Source organism: Trichomycterus rosablanca, chromosome 17, assembly GCF_030014385.1.
Source record: "Trichomycterus rosablanca isolate fTriRos1 chromosome 17, fTriRos1.hap1, whole genome shotgun sequence".
Taxonomy (NCBI): domain Eukaryota; kingdom Metazoa; phylum Chordata; class Actinopteri; order Siluriformes; family Trichomycteridae; genus Trichomycterus; species Trichomycterus rosablanca.
In genome coordinates this window covers 9,999,304-10,017,094 of record NC_086004.1, presented here as the reverse complement: position 1 = coordinate 10,017,094, position 17,791 = coordinate 9,999,304, and positions in this window count along the sequence as shown.

Below are 17,791 nucleotides of genomic sequence, written 5' to 3'. Positions count from 1 at the left end.
TGCTTTCACCCTGTTCTTCAATGGTCAGGACCCCCACAGGGCCACCACAGAGCAGGTATTATTTAGGTGGTGGATCATTCTAAGCACTGCCGTGACAATGACAGGGTGGTGGTGTGTTAGTGTGTGTTGTGCTGGTATGAGTGGATCAGACACACCAATGCTGCTGGAGTTTTTAAATACTGTGTCCACTCTATTAGACACTCCTACCTAGTTGGTCCACCTTGTAGATTGATGTCAGAGACGATCGCTCATCTATTGCTGCTGTTTGAGTTGGTCATCTTCTAGACCTTCATCAGTGGTCACAGGACGCTGTCCACAGGGCGCTGTGGGCTGGATATATTTTTGGTTGGTGGACTATTCTCAGTCCAGCAGTGACAAAGTAACAAAGCATGCAGAGTAACAGATGGACTACAGTCATTAATTGTAGAACTACAAAGTGCTCCTATATGGTAAGTGGAGCCAATAAAATGGACAGTGAGTGTAGAAACAAGGAGGTGGTTTTAATGTTATGGCTGATCGGTGTATATACGAGTCTTTCTCTTAAACCTACACTCCCCTCTCTCTGGTGAGTCAAGGCAAGACAAGTGGCACTTTTAGATTTCAACCTGCCAGTCATCATTACATCTACATTTCTGCTGGACCAGTGGGACATTTAAATGTAAACTATAAATATAAATTCATATTTGCTTCCACCAGTCCTTCATCTGCAGTGGTGTCAGAGCTACACACATTTGCAACTCTTTAATGTAGCTTTTTTTAAACTAAAGAGTCTGATTAGCATATCTGATCAACATTTCTGAGCTCTACTTATGAATTTTTCAGGAGTCAGCATAACTTTGCATTGAGAACATCATGCTTCAGCTACTTTCTAGAATTGCTGCTTTAAATCATGTGATTTTCAGAAAGTGATTCACTTGCGGCCTCTTGTAAAAACATGAGCTGAGTTGAAATGCGCTGTTTGAATTTTTCATGATCTTGTCATGAAGATAAAGGACACTTTTGGGTTTGTTTGCCACAGCAGAACAGGGTCAGCAGCCGTGTGTGTGTGTGAACTATTCGTTTTAAAGAAGACCTGCAGGATCAATATTTCATTAAGTCATTCATCTCACGCTGCCCTTTGGTTAAAAAGTCTTCTTGTCTTATATACACACTAGTCTTGGTTTAAAAAGTGTGTCCTTGTCTTGTTTATACACTACACTACATGGCTAAAAGTATGTGGACACCTACTCATGTGTCTGCTTATCACATCACATTTAAAAACTGTTGGCTTAATAACCCCCCTTCCCCCATGGTTAGCTTTCACTCATCTGAGAGTGCTTTCTACATGATTTTGGAGTGTTGTTTGGAATTTGTGTCCACTGAGTAAAATAAGCATTTGTCAGGACTGGACAATTGGATGGAAAGATCTGTCTTAGAATCAAAGTTCTAATTTACCCATAGACACAACACATAGAATACATAAACATAAATGGACATGCTGTATTATAATAACAAAAATAAAAATAGTAACAATAATAATAATAATAATAATCCAACTTTAATGCTGTAAAATAATAAGTATATAATATTAATAATAATAATTTGTATAGTTATATAGGTGTTGTTGCTGTTTTATGAAATTATTATTACTATTATTATTATTACTACTACTAATAATAATCAAAACAACAATTACAATACAACTTTATTGCTGTATTACCATAATAAGTAAATAATAATAATAAGAAGAAGAATAAAAATTAAAATAATAATAATAAAAATAATAATAATAATTAGTATAGTTGTTGGTGTTATTATTATTAACAACAACACTAATAATCCAACTTTAATGCTGTATAACCATAATAAGTATATAATAATAATAATACATATTTTTGTTGTTGTTGCAGCTGTTTTATATTATTATTTTTTTATTATCATTATTATTATTATTATTATTATATACTTATTACTATTAACAACATCAACAACAACAAAATAATCCAACTTTATATTTTTACAAGAATAACAGTAATAAAAACAATAACATCTATTATTATTATTATTATTATTATTATTATTATTATTGCTGTTTTTATGATAATAAAATATCAACAATAATAATTACTGTTGTTGTTGTAGCTGTTTTATATTATTATTATCATTATTATTATTAATATTATATACTTAATACTATTAACAGCAACAACAACAATAATAATCCAACTTTATTGCTGCAAAATAAAAATAATTATATTACCATAATAATATGTTTACACTAATAATAATAATAACATCTATTATTATTATTATTGCTGTTTTATTATAATAACAATAATAATATCAATAATAATAATACTAATAATAATAATGGAAATATTGAAAATACTGTAATAATTTGTGTTGTAGAAATAAAAGATGATAATGCTAATAATCTCAATAGCCGCAATGATAATTTAAGCATTCATAGTGCAAAAATCATCTGCCTAATGGCATCAGTAAAAACACCATCCAATTAAGCACTGATACAGCCTTTCAGTATCCATTCAGTTCTTCTACCATTTAATCAGCCAGTCGTGTGGTAGCAGTGCAATCCATTGAATCAAACAGACACAGATCAAGTGTTGCTTATTGTTCACCTCAATCAACAGAATAGAGAAAATAATAACTAATATTATGTGTGGTGGTGCCAGGTAGGCTGGTATGTATTTATGCACATCCAGTAAGCCTAGTTAATGAAAGAGGTTTGAGGAAAACCACCACACTGCTTCAGGCTGACAGGTAGCTTTCTGCAACTCCAATAATGACTTTTTTACCTCTGTGGTGAGCAGAAAAACATCTCAGAATGCATTACATGCGGTACATTTTGAGGTGAGTGGGAAACAACAGAAAAAAAAACATGATGAGTTCCTCTTCTGTCAGTCATTCACAGGACAAGGCAGAACTGGACGGCTAGAAATTGGAAAAACTTTGGCGCCAACAATAGGCACGTGAGCATCGGAACTGGACCATGGAGCAATGGAAGAAGGTTGCCTGGTCTGATGAATCACGTTTTCTTTTACATCATGTAGATGGCCGGGTGTGTGTGCGTCACTTACCTTGCGAACACATCGCAAAAGGATGTACTATGGGAAGAAGGCAAGCCGGCAGAGGCAGTGTGATGCTTTGGGCAACGTTCTGCTGGGAAACCTTGGGTCCTGCCATCCATGTGGATGTTACTGTGACACGTACCACCTACCTAAGCATTGTTACAGACCATGTACACTCTTTCATGGAAACAGTATTCCCTGATGGCTGTGGCCTCTCTCAGCAGGATAATGCACCCTGCCACAAAGCAAAAATGGTTCAGGAATGGTTTGAGGAGCACAACAATGAGTTTGAGGTGTTAACTTGGCCTCCAAATTCCCCAGATCTCAATCCAATCGAGCATATTAGTATGCAGTTCATAATGAAGTGGCCGATAAGTGTATTTGGGTGAAAAAACTCAGGTGCCTTTCTTATATGACAGAATTCCCAGCCATCAAACATTAGCTGATTGTTTGAAATGCTTTAATTTCCTCAATGTGAAAGCTCTTTTATGATTCACGCTTTGCCCATTTTTTCCCCTTTTTCATCTTTTTTCCCTCAGGAATCAGTGTGAGGACAAAAAAAGACAATAAGCTTTGAGACGCCGGCAGTTCCTCTGCCCCTATTTATATCTATTATTCAGGTGCCCATCTCTAGGGAGAATGTGATAAAAGAGTGGGACACACACACACACACAGAGACAGAACTGACTCTCATACATCAGCAATGAAACACAGAATATGAATGAACTGTAGAAGTAAGCTGATGTAGATGACACTACTAAAAACTTCAAGGTTATAAAGGTTTGTAAGGCTGATGCTTGTAATTTACTAAAACTTTCAATAGAATATTCAGCTAATTATTACTTAGTATAATTAGGGACAACTCGTGTAATTAGGACAGCTTAGTATAACTAGGGACAGTGGTAGCCTAGTAGGTAGAGCCTTGGGCTATCAATCGAAAGGCTGAGAGTTTGAATCTCGCTCTGCCATGCATCCACTGTTGGGCCTTTGAGTCAAGTCAAGTCAAGTCAACTTTATTTATATAGCGCTTTTTACAATAGACATTGTCTCAAAGCAACTTTACAAAATCCAGGACCAACAGATACAAAAAAAAAACCCTGTTGAGCAAGCCGAGGGCGACTGTGGCAAGGAAAAACTCCCTGAAAATTACAGGAAGAAACCTTGAGAGGAACCAGACTCAGCAGGGCCCATCCTTCTTGGGTGGCCTGGAGGATACTTTAAATAAATACACGATTTACACAGAGCATACGAACACAGAATTAAATGATCTAAAAGTTATAACTGGTAATAAATAGATAAATAATAATAGAGTTATTATTCGCTGTAGTCTTCAATAATGTCTGTAGTGATTTCTTGTCATTCTTGGTGCAATTACTCCAGACCAGTCACGTCCGGCAGGAGCAGCATAGTTGTCACGGCAGTCTCGACTTTAATCCTTAACCTCGGCGGGTGAACAGGTTTCCATCAGAACGCCTTTGGAGTAAAACAACAGAGAATGTAGTTAATAATGTACAATACAATGTACTTTGAGCAAGGCCCTTAAACCTCTTGGCTCCAGGAGGTGTACAATCTCTGACCCCAGCTTCCAAACTGGAATATCCAGAAAAAGAATTCCATTGTACTGTACATCTGTATATGTACATACGGTATATATGGCAAACAAATGCATTCTCAGCAGGGACCCCATCCTCCTTGGGCGGCCTGGAAGACAACTTAAATGAGCAGAATCCACACAAATCATACATACACAAAATTAAATTAAAATAAAAGTTATAACTAGATAAATAATAATTGGAGTTCTTAATTATTCAGTCCAGTTTGTGATAAAGTCCGTAGGGACTTTTTTTGGAGCAAACACGCCAGGTACCCGTCAAATCCAGCAGGAGCAGTATTGTTGGCACGGCAGTCTCGACAACCTCGGGTGGGTAAACAGGTTTCCGTCAGAACCACCTTGGCGTAAAACAACAGAAGATGTAATTAAAATGTGAAATCGTTAAGAGTAAAATATCAGTTTTACAGAGAGTAGCATGAGACTCCGGCACCCCTAATTATTACAGCATAACTAAAAGGGAGAGCGAGCAGGTAACACAGTCATGAAGGCTTTCAAAGGACGTCAGTGCCCACCTCACCCACCTTCATCAAATCTGAGTGATCGGACAAGAGAGGCAGAATGACAGCAACCCAACATCCCTGATCACCACAAGTTTCTGTGACCTAGAACCCCCAAGCTCTGCACCTTTATCTATAGTCGGGGTGGGCAGCTCCGGTCCTAGGGGTCAGCTCAATTACAATTCAAGCTGGACAGATATACTGCAATCTGAACACCAGAAAACAACACGTAATTCTTTGCTACAGGATTTCTAATAATAATTATTATTATTATATAACTTCTTTGAAATTAAAATGAATAACATTATAATAGTAACAGTAATCACTCACTCACTTTCTTAACAGCTTATCCAATTAGGTGTTGGAGCCTATCCCATCTTTTCAATGGGCGCAAGGCACACTGTAACATCCTGGACGGGACGCCAGTCCATCGCAGGGCAGACACACACACACATACACACACCCATTCACCTATAGGGCAATTCAGTATCTCCAATTAGCCTGACTGCATGTTTTTGGACTGTCGGAGGAAACCAGAGGTCCCGGAGGAAACCCACGCAGACACGGGGAGAACATGCTAACTCCGCACAGAAAGGACCCGGACCGGACCGCCCCGTCTGGGGATCGAACCCAGGGCCTTCTTGCTGTGAGGCGACGGTGCTATTATTGTGATTATTATTTATTTTTATTATTATAACTATTCTATCAAATTTAAATTATTTAAAATTAATAATATAATAATGACAGTGATGATGATGATTTTAATTACTTTTATTATTGTTGTTGTTGTTATTTATTTTTATTATTATAACTATTCTATTAAATTAAAATGAATTAAAATTAATAATATAATGACAGTGATTATTATTATTATTTTTTTTATTATTGTTGTTATTATTTATTTTTTATTATAACTATTCTATTAAATTAAAATGAATTAAAATTAATAATATAATAATAATAACAGTGATGATGATGATTGTTATCATCATCATTATTATAATAATAATAATAATTATTATTATTATAACAGGAACAACTGCTGCAAATGAATTTATTTAAACAGGCTTATGATGAATAGATCAAATCCATATGCCCCAAAGTCATCTGAACATGTGCTTCAGTCCAGTCACTACCGTTTGTATAAAGTTATTTATTTATTAGGATTTTAACGTCATGTTTTACACTTTGGTTACATTCATGACAGAACAGGTAGTTACTCGCTACACAAGATTTATCAGTTCACAAGTTTAATGTCAAACACAGTCATGGACAATTTTGTATCTCCAATTCACCTCACTTGCATGTCTTTGGAGTGTTGGAGGAAACCGGAGCACCCGGAGTAAACCCACGCAGTCACGGAGAAAACATGCAAACTCCTGGGGAGCGAACACAGGACCTTATTGCTGTGAGGCGACAGTGCTACCCAACGACAGTGCCACCCTTCTTGTATAAAGTAACTGAAACAGTCAATTTTACAAATGTGCCTAGTTGTTTTTAGTAGTGCCAAATACTAAGAAATTATGAATGATATATTTTTATTATATTTAAATTTAATTTTATATTTGTCAAAGAATCAACTTTTCAGTTATGCTGGTATGCTTATTATCAGATCTGTGAAGCAAAATATGTAATAAATTCTCAACAAATGCGAAATAAGAGCAGAAATTCCACACAGACTAAAACTAAAGCAATCAGCAGGATATCTGTAAGCTAACTATGTTCTTAAATTAATTAAAGACACATTACTTAGAACTATGAACACAATTTGTGTTTTTACCCACGAGACAGATTGATTACTCTGATGAAAAAAAACACTACACACACTTAACACACACTGCATTGTGCTCTCATTTAGAAAAGCCCAACCACTTAATGTAATTAACTCATTACAAGCTGAGCTTAATTAACTCGTAGCTCATCAGGTGCAAACACTAAGCAGTGGAACGATTCACCCACACCAATCAGAACTTCTGGATGTATAAAAGAGCTACTCTGGTTAGTTTATTTTGTCAAAGGTACAAAGATCTGACCACATTTTTGTTCCTAGATTCATAATAAGAAAAGCTGAGCAACAAGTCCAACCAAATCTCAGTTGCTTTTATAGTCCATAGTCACGTACTGCAATCTGCTTCCTACAGACAAGGTAGATTTTACTAGTCATACTGTTAGGACTTGCACTCTGTTCTCTTGTACACAATTGAGTATGTCCAAAAGTATGTGGGCACTGTTGCATTCAGGTTTTTTAGGCATCTCTTTTGCTAACAGGTGAATACAGTTAACATAAAAATATAAAGTATATCTACATTAATATCACTTTCCCATCTTTCATTAAGTTACCTCCTTCTGCATCAATTTTCTCTTCTTGTACATTTTGGGATTATTTGTAAATATTTCTCAACATCAGTTGTTGGAAAACCGCCTCAGTTAAAAGCTGATGTGGAAACACTGCCACCCACTTTGCGGGTCACAAAATCGGCATTCATTGTGGGGGATGCAGTTTATGTACGATTTTACAGTGTATTTGAAGACAATCATACAGTATGTATTATAAGCTCATGTAGGCCACGTAAAATGACGTGGTGGGCCGGATTTGGCCCTGATTTTTGTTTAACCTTGTCTGTCTGTCTGTCTGTCTGTCTCCGTCCGTCCGTCCATCCATCCATCCAACCTTACGTACATACTAACGCATTACGTAATACTGGGTCTGTCTCTATTTGTCTGTCTGTCTACCTGTCTGTCTATCTGCCTGTCTGTCTTTCGATTTATCTATATATCGGTCTGTCTGTCTGTCTATTTATATGTCTGTCCATCTATCTGTCTGTTCGTCCGTCTGTCTATTTATCTGTCTGGTTATCTACCTGTATGTCTACTTGTCTGTCTGTCTGTCTGTCTGTCTGTCTGTCTTTTGATCATCTATCTATCTATCTATTTATCTGTCTGTCTATCTATCTGTCTGTCACTATTTGTCTATCCGTCTACCTGTCTGTCTATCTGCCTGGCTATTTACCTATGAGTTTGACACATATGTCTTAAGGTTTCTCATTTGAGGTTTTTGTTCCTGGAATCTGTAAAGTTGCTTTAAGATAATGTCTATTGTAAAAGAATCATACAAATAATTTTGACTTAAAATAAAATCAATGTGCTAATTTAAATTCTAATCTGTGCCTAATATCCGGCCTAATCTCCTACCATAACTCCCTGTATTCAGTAACATTGTTCAACCTTACGTACAGTATATCAGAATCAGAATCAGATTTATTGGCCAGGTATGTGGATACACACAAGGAATTTGTTTCCGGCTGATGGTATCTCTCTAGTAATGGTACGATACAGTGTACAAGCAACGTATACATTAAACATTAAACACAAAATCACAAAATTATCCAAACTATAAGATTATATACACACAATATACAGATATGTAATTTAGCAGCATCTGAAATATTTACAAAACAGTAAAGTGCACAACATGTAGGATGAGTACTACAGTGTAGTCAATTTGGCAGCAGATGAATATTTTTACGCTTACGTATTATGTATTATCAGTCATTTATTTATTTAGTAGGGAGATCGCCTGTGGGAAGAAACTGCTTTTGAATCTGGTGGTTTTAATGTGGATGGATCTATAGCGCCTGCCGGAGGGGAGGGGTTGGATAAAGTAATGTACAGGGTGTGAGGAGTCAGTGATAATTTTCTCTTCCCGTTTCTTGGTTCTTGAAGTATACAAGTCCTGAAGAGGGGGCAGAGGAGCACCAATGATTTTTTCAGCTGACTTCACCTGTCGCTGCAGTCTGTTCCTTTGTTGTGTTGTGGCTGCACCAAACCAGACTGTGATGGAAGTGCACAGAACTGATTCGATGGCCGCAGTGTAGAATTGTCTTAGCAGCTCCTGTGGCAGTCCCAGCTTTCGCATTTTCCGCAGAAAGAACATTCTCTGTTGGGTTTTCTTGATGGTGGAGTTGATGTTATACTCCCACTTCAGGTCCTGGGAAATGATAGTGCCCAAAAACTTGAAGGACTCCACAGTTGAAACAGACTGCCTAAAATTGTGAGTGGGAGCCGTGCTGGTGTTTCCTGAAGTCCACTGTCATCTCTACAGTCTTGAGCGTGTTAAGCTCCAGGCTGTTCTGACTGCACCAGTGCACCAGCTGGTCGACCTCTCGCCGGTAAGCAGATTCATCTCCGTCGCGAATCAGACCAATGATTGTAGTATCATCTGCAAACTTCAAGAGTTTCACACCAGTCATTGGTGTAGAGTGAAAAGAGCAGTGGTGAGATAACAAACTAATATGCTAATGCATATACTAACCATGAACCTTATTTGCTGGCTACCATTTAATCAGGACATCTTTAAACATCTTAGATGCACTAAAATATCTTTAAGCTATTTGGTTTGGTTAGCAATGGCCGGTCAGCAAACACTTGGAGTGTTAAATAGTCTCACGCCAATGTTAAGATCCTTTAAGTGATTAGCAGCTCAACAGTTTGTCCTTCAGGCTTTAATCTATCAATACAAATACAGTCCACACCCAACCAATTTCAGACTGATGGTAGCTGCTTGTGCAGCTAATCTTGTCCTATAGTGGCAATCGAAGGACCCATCATGTCTTTCCAAATGTTTCCAATGTGGACTTGCCGTACATTACCTTTTAAGTTCCTTTATTTTCTAGTTTCCTTTCTTATGTGGCTCTTCAGCTGCAATATTGTTTTGCCTCGGTTATATATCCTGCATATTGGGGTCATCCTCCCCGGTCTCAGCGATGAGACTACACCTGTCGCCTCAGTGATGAGGTGTGCCCCGCCACATTACACGTTCCATCTCGGTCTTTAATCTTATATTTAATTTGTGCCACACGAACACCCTCCTACCCACATGGCAAGTTCACTTTGCGAGATGTCTGGGGATAAATCATGAGTGCAGAGTATTTAAACGTCACTGTCAGCAGGTATTAATCTGTAGATTACCTTTTCCCAGCTGCCTTTAAACTGAAAGGGCATATTCTCGTGTTCCCATGGTGACCGAGCTTGAGTGAGAGATTTTTTTACATAGCCCGGCACATAATTTTATATTCGAACTCTCCAGCGAAGATGCCATAACCCCATCTCCCCACTCATGCAAGATTTAGTTTTGACCTTTTTACTTTGCACTTTAAGGATTTATTATGAAATATTTCAGCCACTCCAGTTGTCGTTTTATAAAATAAAAATGGGCCCAAAACTACTTCATTTTGGACAATTTAATCCAAAATAAATACACAGAATTTCTATCTTAATAATTAGTTGAATAGAGGGACCAATTACTACAGACCTTTTACTTCTTTAAGTACTGAAGTGGCATTAAGAGCAAGACAATATGTAAAATAAATTAACATTGTATTTATACAGTCTGTAGTTACATATCTTTACAGTCTATGTTTTTAAGGTTCTTGCAAATAGATCCACTAATGGTCATTTGTACTTTGTACATTTGTAATTTTAATCATTTCCCTTGGGATAAATATATCTATTTGTCCGTCTGTCTGTCTGTCTTTCTATCTGTCTGTCTTTCTGTCTGTTTCTATTTGTCTATCTATCTGTCTACCTCTCTGTCTGTCTATTTGTCTATCGTTTGATCTATCTGTCTGTCTGTTTTTCGATCCACAGTATCTATATGTCTGTCCATCCGTCTGTCTGTCTGTCTGTCTGTCTGTCTGTCTGTCTCTATCTATCCATCTATCTGTCTGTCTCTATTTGACTATCTGTCTATTTATCTGTCTCTGTCTGTCTGTCTGTCCGTCCGTCTATCTATTTATCTTTTTGGGTAAATATCTATCCACTTATTTATCTATCTGTCTGTCTGTTGGTCTATCTTTTTGTCTGTCTGTCTGTCTGCCTATTTATCTGTCTGTCTTTCGATCGATCTATCTGTCTATATCTTTTAATTTATCTATCTATCTGTCTGTCTATCTGTCTCTATTTGTCAGTCTGTCTACCTGTCTCTCTCTCTGTCTGTCTATTTATCTATCGGTCTGTATATCTGTCTGTCTGTCTCTATTTGTCTATCTGCCTACTTGTCTGTCTATCTTTCGATCTATCCATCTGTCTCTTTCTATCTGTCTCTCTGTCTGTCGATTCATCCATCCATCCGTCTGTCTATCTATTTATCTGTCCGTTCATCTGTCCGTCCATCTATATATCTGTCTGTCTTTCTGTCTATTTATCTGTCTGTCTGTCTATCTATCTTTCCATCCATACATTTCATTATTTATTTACCCTGGATCATAGATAAAATATTAATCCATTGCACCAGATAAATAGGATTCAGTCCATACAGGGTTAGAAACATATCTAATGCAGGTTTGTCAGTACTCATGCAACGTAAACCCAACAAATCAGCAGTGTGATGATGTGAACCGGTGTCTTGTTGTACATACTGCACCTAACATTGATTCTTCATGTTAAACAGATAATCAGGATTCATCCTGTGGGAGCTCAGTGGTAATTACAGGCTCGAGCCGGGACTCGTATTTGTATTCAGGAGCTACCGGAGCTGTACCATAAAGTAAATCAACATGCCTTCTGGTGAGTCCCCAGTCAATAGGGTAAATACCTCATACTCTCAGATAAAGACTTTCTCATAGTGTTTTGCTAAATGGTCAGTAATCCAGTGTCTTTTAGTCCACAGCTGCTAACTGTGACAATATCAACTCATAGTGAATATTTATATGCTGTGTTTGGAAATACGCTTGTTCCAGGAACGGGTGTAACTCAGCCAGCATCTACTCTCCACTAAAAGTAATGAAATTTTTCCACAGATGCACTGAGAACCTAATAATGCACTGAGTATTTCATGCATTTTTAACCAACTTAGTCTTATGAAACATTCATAGACATTCTAATGAGCAAGGGCAATGTTAATAGGCTCGGTGTGATTATTAAATAAACAAATGTGACTTTGTTTACATTCTACAACAAAAGATTGCTTGTTACTAAGCAAACTATTTAATGCATCCTCGTCTCATGAAACTTCTTTAATGGGAGGTTGGGGTTTATATGGGGTTATTTGGGTTTATGTGCCTCTTTAAATCTATATCTACACCTACTAGGGATGTAACGATATACTCTACCCGCGATGCGATGTGATTCATGATACTGGGTTCACGATACGATTTTTCCCATTTTTTTTTAAACAAAATGAAATTGAACACAAATTATGACAGTTTCCTTTTATTATTTCTTTTTTAAATTAAATAAAATACTGCATTTGTGCTCGTCTTTTATTTATCTAAATAATGAATGTCCTTTTATTTCTGAGGTAGGTACAAACTATGCAAAACAATGCTGCACATTTCCCTTTTTGTGTAAAAAAACATTATATAAATAAATGTATAATACAAATAAAGAAAGTATCCTCGCAAATAAATTTGGCTGGAAAATTCCAAACCTGGCAACCCTGTAGTGACGTCAACCAGGTGAGGTGAATAGCGCCAGTGCCCTCTGCTGTTTAAAGTGAATATTGATTCATTATACATGTAAACGAATTTGAATCGTTACACATTTTGTGTCTTGTGGTGTATCGTTACATCCCTAACACCTACCAATAAGGTCTAACAGTGCGCTAGCACTCCAGGTAAGATGCTCTGTACACTTTATCACCCTCTTGTACCACATTTGTACATCGAAAAGAGACCCAAATAGAAGCTCCACGGACCGAATGGTGTTTGGGTGGTGGACCATTCTCAACACTGCAATAAAACTACTGTGGTAATAACATGGTAGTGTGTCTTGTACTGCTGTAAATCCATTAGGTACAGCAGTATTGTTTGAATTTTTAGACTTAACTCATGCTGCCACCTTGACCAAACAGCAGGAGTCGCTGTTGCAGCTACAACTCCTGCATTCCTGCCGCCCCCCAAGCTTCCCATATGTTTTATATCCAGTGCTCAGTTATGTAAGCATATTCTCAGAGTGATTGCATATGCTGGGTCGAGCAGCACTCCTGGGTCACTGTTGAATGAGCACACTCACCATTAATACAGGACAGAGAAATAAAAAGGTGAGTGGTTATTGCTTCAGTCTAATATCTGCAATCTTGCCCACACACATGGGTACATTGGTCCCTTTATTAAAAACTTAATGAAATTATTCTTTACTTTTTCCTGCTGGGTGCTAATCAGAAAAAAGCACCTTACACGTATTCCCCGTTTTTGCTTCAATAATTGTTCAGCTTTTTACTGGAAGCTGTTTTTGTGGAGCTCAACAGGCAACTCGTTAAGAAACGGAACCTCATCAATTATGTTTTCTCAGTATCTTCTGAACTAGTTTCGGGGAAGGCTTTGGTGCTTTTAGTGGTTCTAACTAAAACAGGGATAAAGTGAATATTCTGAAATGAATAATACACTATATTTAGTATGTAGCCAAATGTATTTGGACACCTGACCATGAGCTTTTTAGACATACTGTTCCAAAAGAAAAAGCTGATCAGTTGATCAGGACAGTACAAAAGAGGAGTACATAATAATCATTCATCTCAAACTTCCACCAATGGACGTCAAACCCTTCAGAAACAACTACATTAAAAATAAATGGCAAATTAAATGGAACACATGGGCATTTCTACATTCACTGTAGTTCTACAATTACCCACTGTAATCCATATGTTTCTCTGCATGCTTTGTTATCCCCCTTTCATGCTGTTCATCAATGGTCAGGACTCTCCCAGGACCACTACAGAATAGGTATTATTTGTGTGGTGGATCATGCTCAGCACTGCAGTGACACTGACATGGTTGGTGGTGTGTTAGTGTGTGTTGTGCTGGTATGAGTGGATAAGACACAGCAGCGCTGATAGAGTTTTTAAACACCTCACTGTCACTGCTGGACTGAGAATAGTCCACCAACCAAAAATATCCAGCCAACAGTGCCTTGTGTGCAGCGTCCTGTGACCACTGATGAAGGTCTGGAAGATGACCAACTCAAACAGCTGCAATAGATGAGCGATCGTCTCTGACTTTACATCCACAAGGTGGACCAACTAGGTAGGAGTGTCTAATAGAGTGTATTTTAAAAACTCCAGCAGCGCTGCTGTGTCTGATCCACTCATACCAGCACAACACACACTAACACACCACCACCATGTCAGTGTCACTGCAGTACTGAGTGATCCACCACCTAAATAATACCTGCTCTGTGGTGGTCCTCTAGGGGTCCTGACCATTGAACAGGATGAAAGCAGGCAAAAAGGTATGTAGAGAAACAGATGGGCAACAGTCAGTATTTGTAGAACTACAAAGTGCTTCTATATGGTAAGTGGAGCTGATAAAATTTGTCTCCTTGTTTGACACACTTTGTGGTATGTATGTGTGTTTGTGTGCGTAATATTAAAAAATGCATTCTTATCCCTAGATTTATACACAGCGTAATTGAACCCGTCAGCTTTGCCGGTTCAGACGAGGCAACGACCCCAAACAATATCACTCTCTGGATCTGTCAGTGGGAAGAGGTGAGAACTGCCATCCATCACTAAATTCATTTCCAGAGCTATTTTCCCTTTGAGTACTCTTAAGCATAAACGATAGAATCAGTGTCAAAGGTGGCGCAGCATAAATAAAACAAATCACACGTTTACAGTTTAAGTCAAAGGTTTACCTACAGTTGGAGTGATTTCTATGTCACTGCAGTATTAAGCTTTCAATGAGTTCTGCAACAGTTTTTTTTCTACTAAGTGTTTTGCTTTTAAAATTATGTGTATTTGAATTTAACAGAAAACCAGAAAGAAGCTTTTTAATATTTGTAATGAGGCTGAGGATTAGGGTCTGATTTTTCTTTTTTTTTTTCTTTTTTTTTTCTTTTTAACATGCAAGCAAAAGCAAGAAAAATACTAAAGGTAACCACTGAACACAAAACAAAGCTCCTCATCGCTCATTGCTTTATGCTCCCTCTCTACTGTTGTGACCCCCACGAAGATTGAGTAGAGCGAGACTGTCACGCCCCCTCTGATACGTGTGCAGTAGTCGACTGCATCTTTTCACCTGCATGAGGTGAGTTCATATGCCGAACAGCTTTGTGTACGGAGAGCCAAACCCTGAACAGCATTATTCCTCGACTCTGTGCAGTCGCCATCAACCAGACAGCAGAGGTCGTAATTTGCCCAGTTATGAGGAGTCCCTATCCGGCTTATCCCACCCTGAACAACAGCCAACCGTTGTTCATGCAGCCGCGCAGCCAGATGGCAGAGCTGAGATTTGATATGATGTATTCGCTGCGCCACCTGAGCAGCTCGTACCAACTTTTTAATGCCATCAGCAAAAAAAGTGTTTTTGGTTGAGCACGTAGCCACTGATGCACCGCTGCTTCCACATCATCACATGAAAATCTTCTTAATACTCTTCCTCTTAAAGCTTCTTTGAGTGTCCAAAAAGGTGGAAATCAGATGGTGCTAAATCCAGACTATAAGCTCTCTCTGTCTCTCAGACCCCAAAAAAAAAGAACCTCATCAGTCAGCTCTTTAAATCATCCCGCCATTTCTGGAGATTTTAAACATGTGCCCACTCACTGTTCACTCTATTAAACACTCCTACCTAGTTGGTCCACCTTGTAGATGTAAAGTCAGAGACGATCGCTCATCTATTGCTGCTGTTTGAGTTGCTCATCTTCTAGACCTTCATCATTGGTCACAGGACGCTGCCCACAGGTGCTGTTGGCTGGATATTTTTGGTTGGTGTACTATTCTCGGTCCAGCAGTGACAGTGAGGTGTTTAAAAACTCCATCAGCATTCCTGTGTCTTATCCACTCATACCAGCACAACACACACTAACACACCACCATGTCAGTGTCACTGCAGTGCTGAGAATGATCCACCACCTAAATAATACCTGCTCTGTAGTGGTCCTGTGGGGGTCCTGACCATTGAAGAACAAAGGACGAAAGGGAAGAAATTTTTCTATCACAGCTGTGACTGTTCTGGAGTCAGTCTTGCCTCAGAATATTGTAGTCCAATCAGCGTCGAGTTGTGTTCCGTACAGTATTATTTCAGCCTAACTGATTGCTCTCATAGAATCATGTTAAGGCTCTTTTTATCGAACTGCAGGCGCTGCAATACATTCTAAATGGGTTCCGGGAGGGCTCACACTTATGTGCTTGCGTCACATGTAACCTGGTGTCGCGATCTCGTCACCATGACTACCATTACCTCAGTTTGGAGCAACTCCATCGTGTGATCAGGATAAATTAGCAATTTAAGAATTAGGGCCACCCAGACCAAATTTAAACATCAAGCATCTACAAAGGGGTGAAGATCATGTAAGTTACAAGTAAATTACAAGTAAGTAATGTAATTTTTAAGTTGTGAATTATGATTGCACTTATTGTATCTCCCCAATTGTTTAATTGTACTTCTTTATTCATTGCACATCAGCCCCAATGCCAATCTTTATTCTGGATCTGCTGCACCTAAAATAAAATGCTATCTGATGAAGACTGAATTAAATTGTTAGTGTGAAGGCTTTACTTCATTTTATGATTGATGGTAAAGCTGGTCTCTCTCCATGTTCAAAGTTATTTGTGAGGGCAAACTGACAGATGACTTAAGATGTTAATTATTCAAGCTTTAATTTACCCATTGAACGGGTCACCTTGGCCATCATCGCAACAACTGCCCCCCCTAAGAGATTTGGCAGGAGCCGCCACTGATTTCGAGGTATTTTTTCCCGAGATATTATTTGGTCCATTTCCTGCACCAGTTAAAATGGCAGTCCCAAAGCAATACAACCACAACCATATTTGTTGTGTTATTAGTTTTAAATGCCATAACCTTTCTTTTCCAAACACATTTCTAATCCTTGTGGCCTTGTAACCTAGAAATAATATTAAAATCCATAAATTACCAGTCATTCCTTTATTCATTCATTTTCAATATCAGCTTAATTTTAGCCAGGGTTGCTGTCAGGTCAGGTTCTACAGAAAACAAGCCACTACACAGACAGTAATCAGACACTAGGACTCTAGATCATTGACCATGCTGCTGTACCATAATGCAATTCCTCAACAATAATTAAACTGGGAAAGAACTCATGTCATCCATCAAGCTTCTCTTATTTTGTTTGATGGGCTCAAACATTAATCTCACTCCTGCTCAGACATCATTGATCTATTCATAAGGTTGTTTGTATTCATTAAGATCTGCCATGTGTGGAGGGCGTGTGTGTCATGTGTCCCTCTCAATGTGCTGTACAGTGTTTATGGGAAGTTCTAACAAACTAGAATAGTACATTAATCTCACTTACCCCATTCATTCACTCATTGATCTGGTCCGGGTCACGGTGGGACTAAATCATTGGGCAAAAACACCCTGGACAGGTTGCCAGTATATCACAGGGCAGACTTACACTCGCACTGCAGCAAGATTATAGTTCTTGTTAAGCTCTGTACCTCCAATACTGCTAAAAACATCCACTTTGACGTTCACCTTGGACTGAAATACCAAATTTTCAAACATCTGAAAGTGTCTAAAATTTCAGGCCTGCAACACATTCCAAAAAAAAGTTGGGACAGTAAAGCATTTACCACTTTGTAATGTTGCTATTCCTTTTCACCACACTTAAAAGATGTTTTGGCACAGAGGATACCAAGT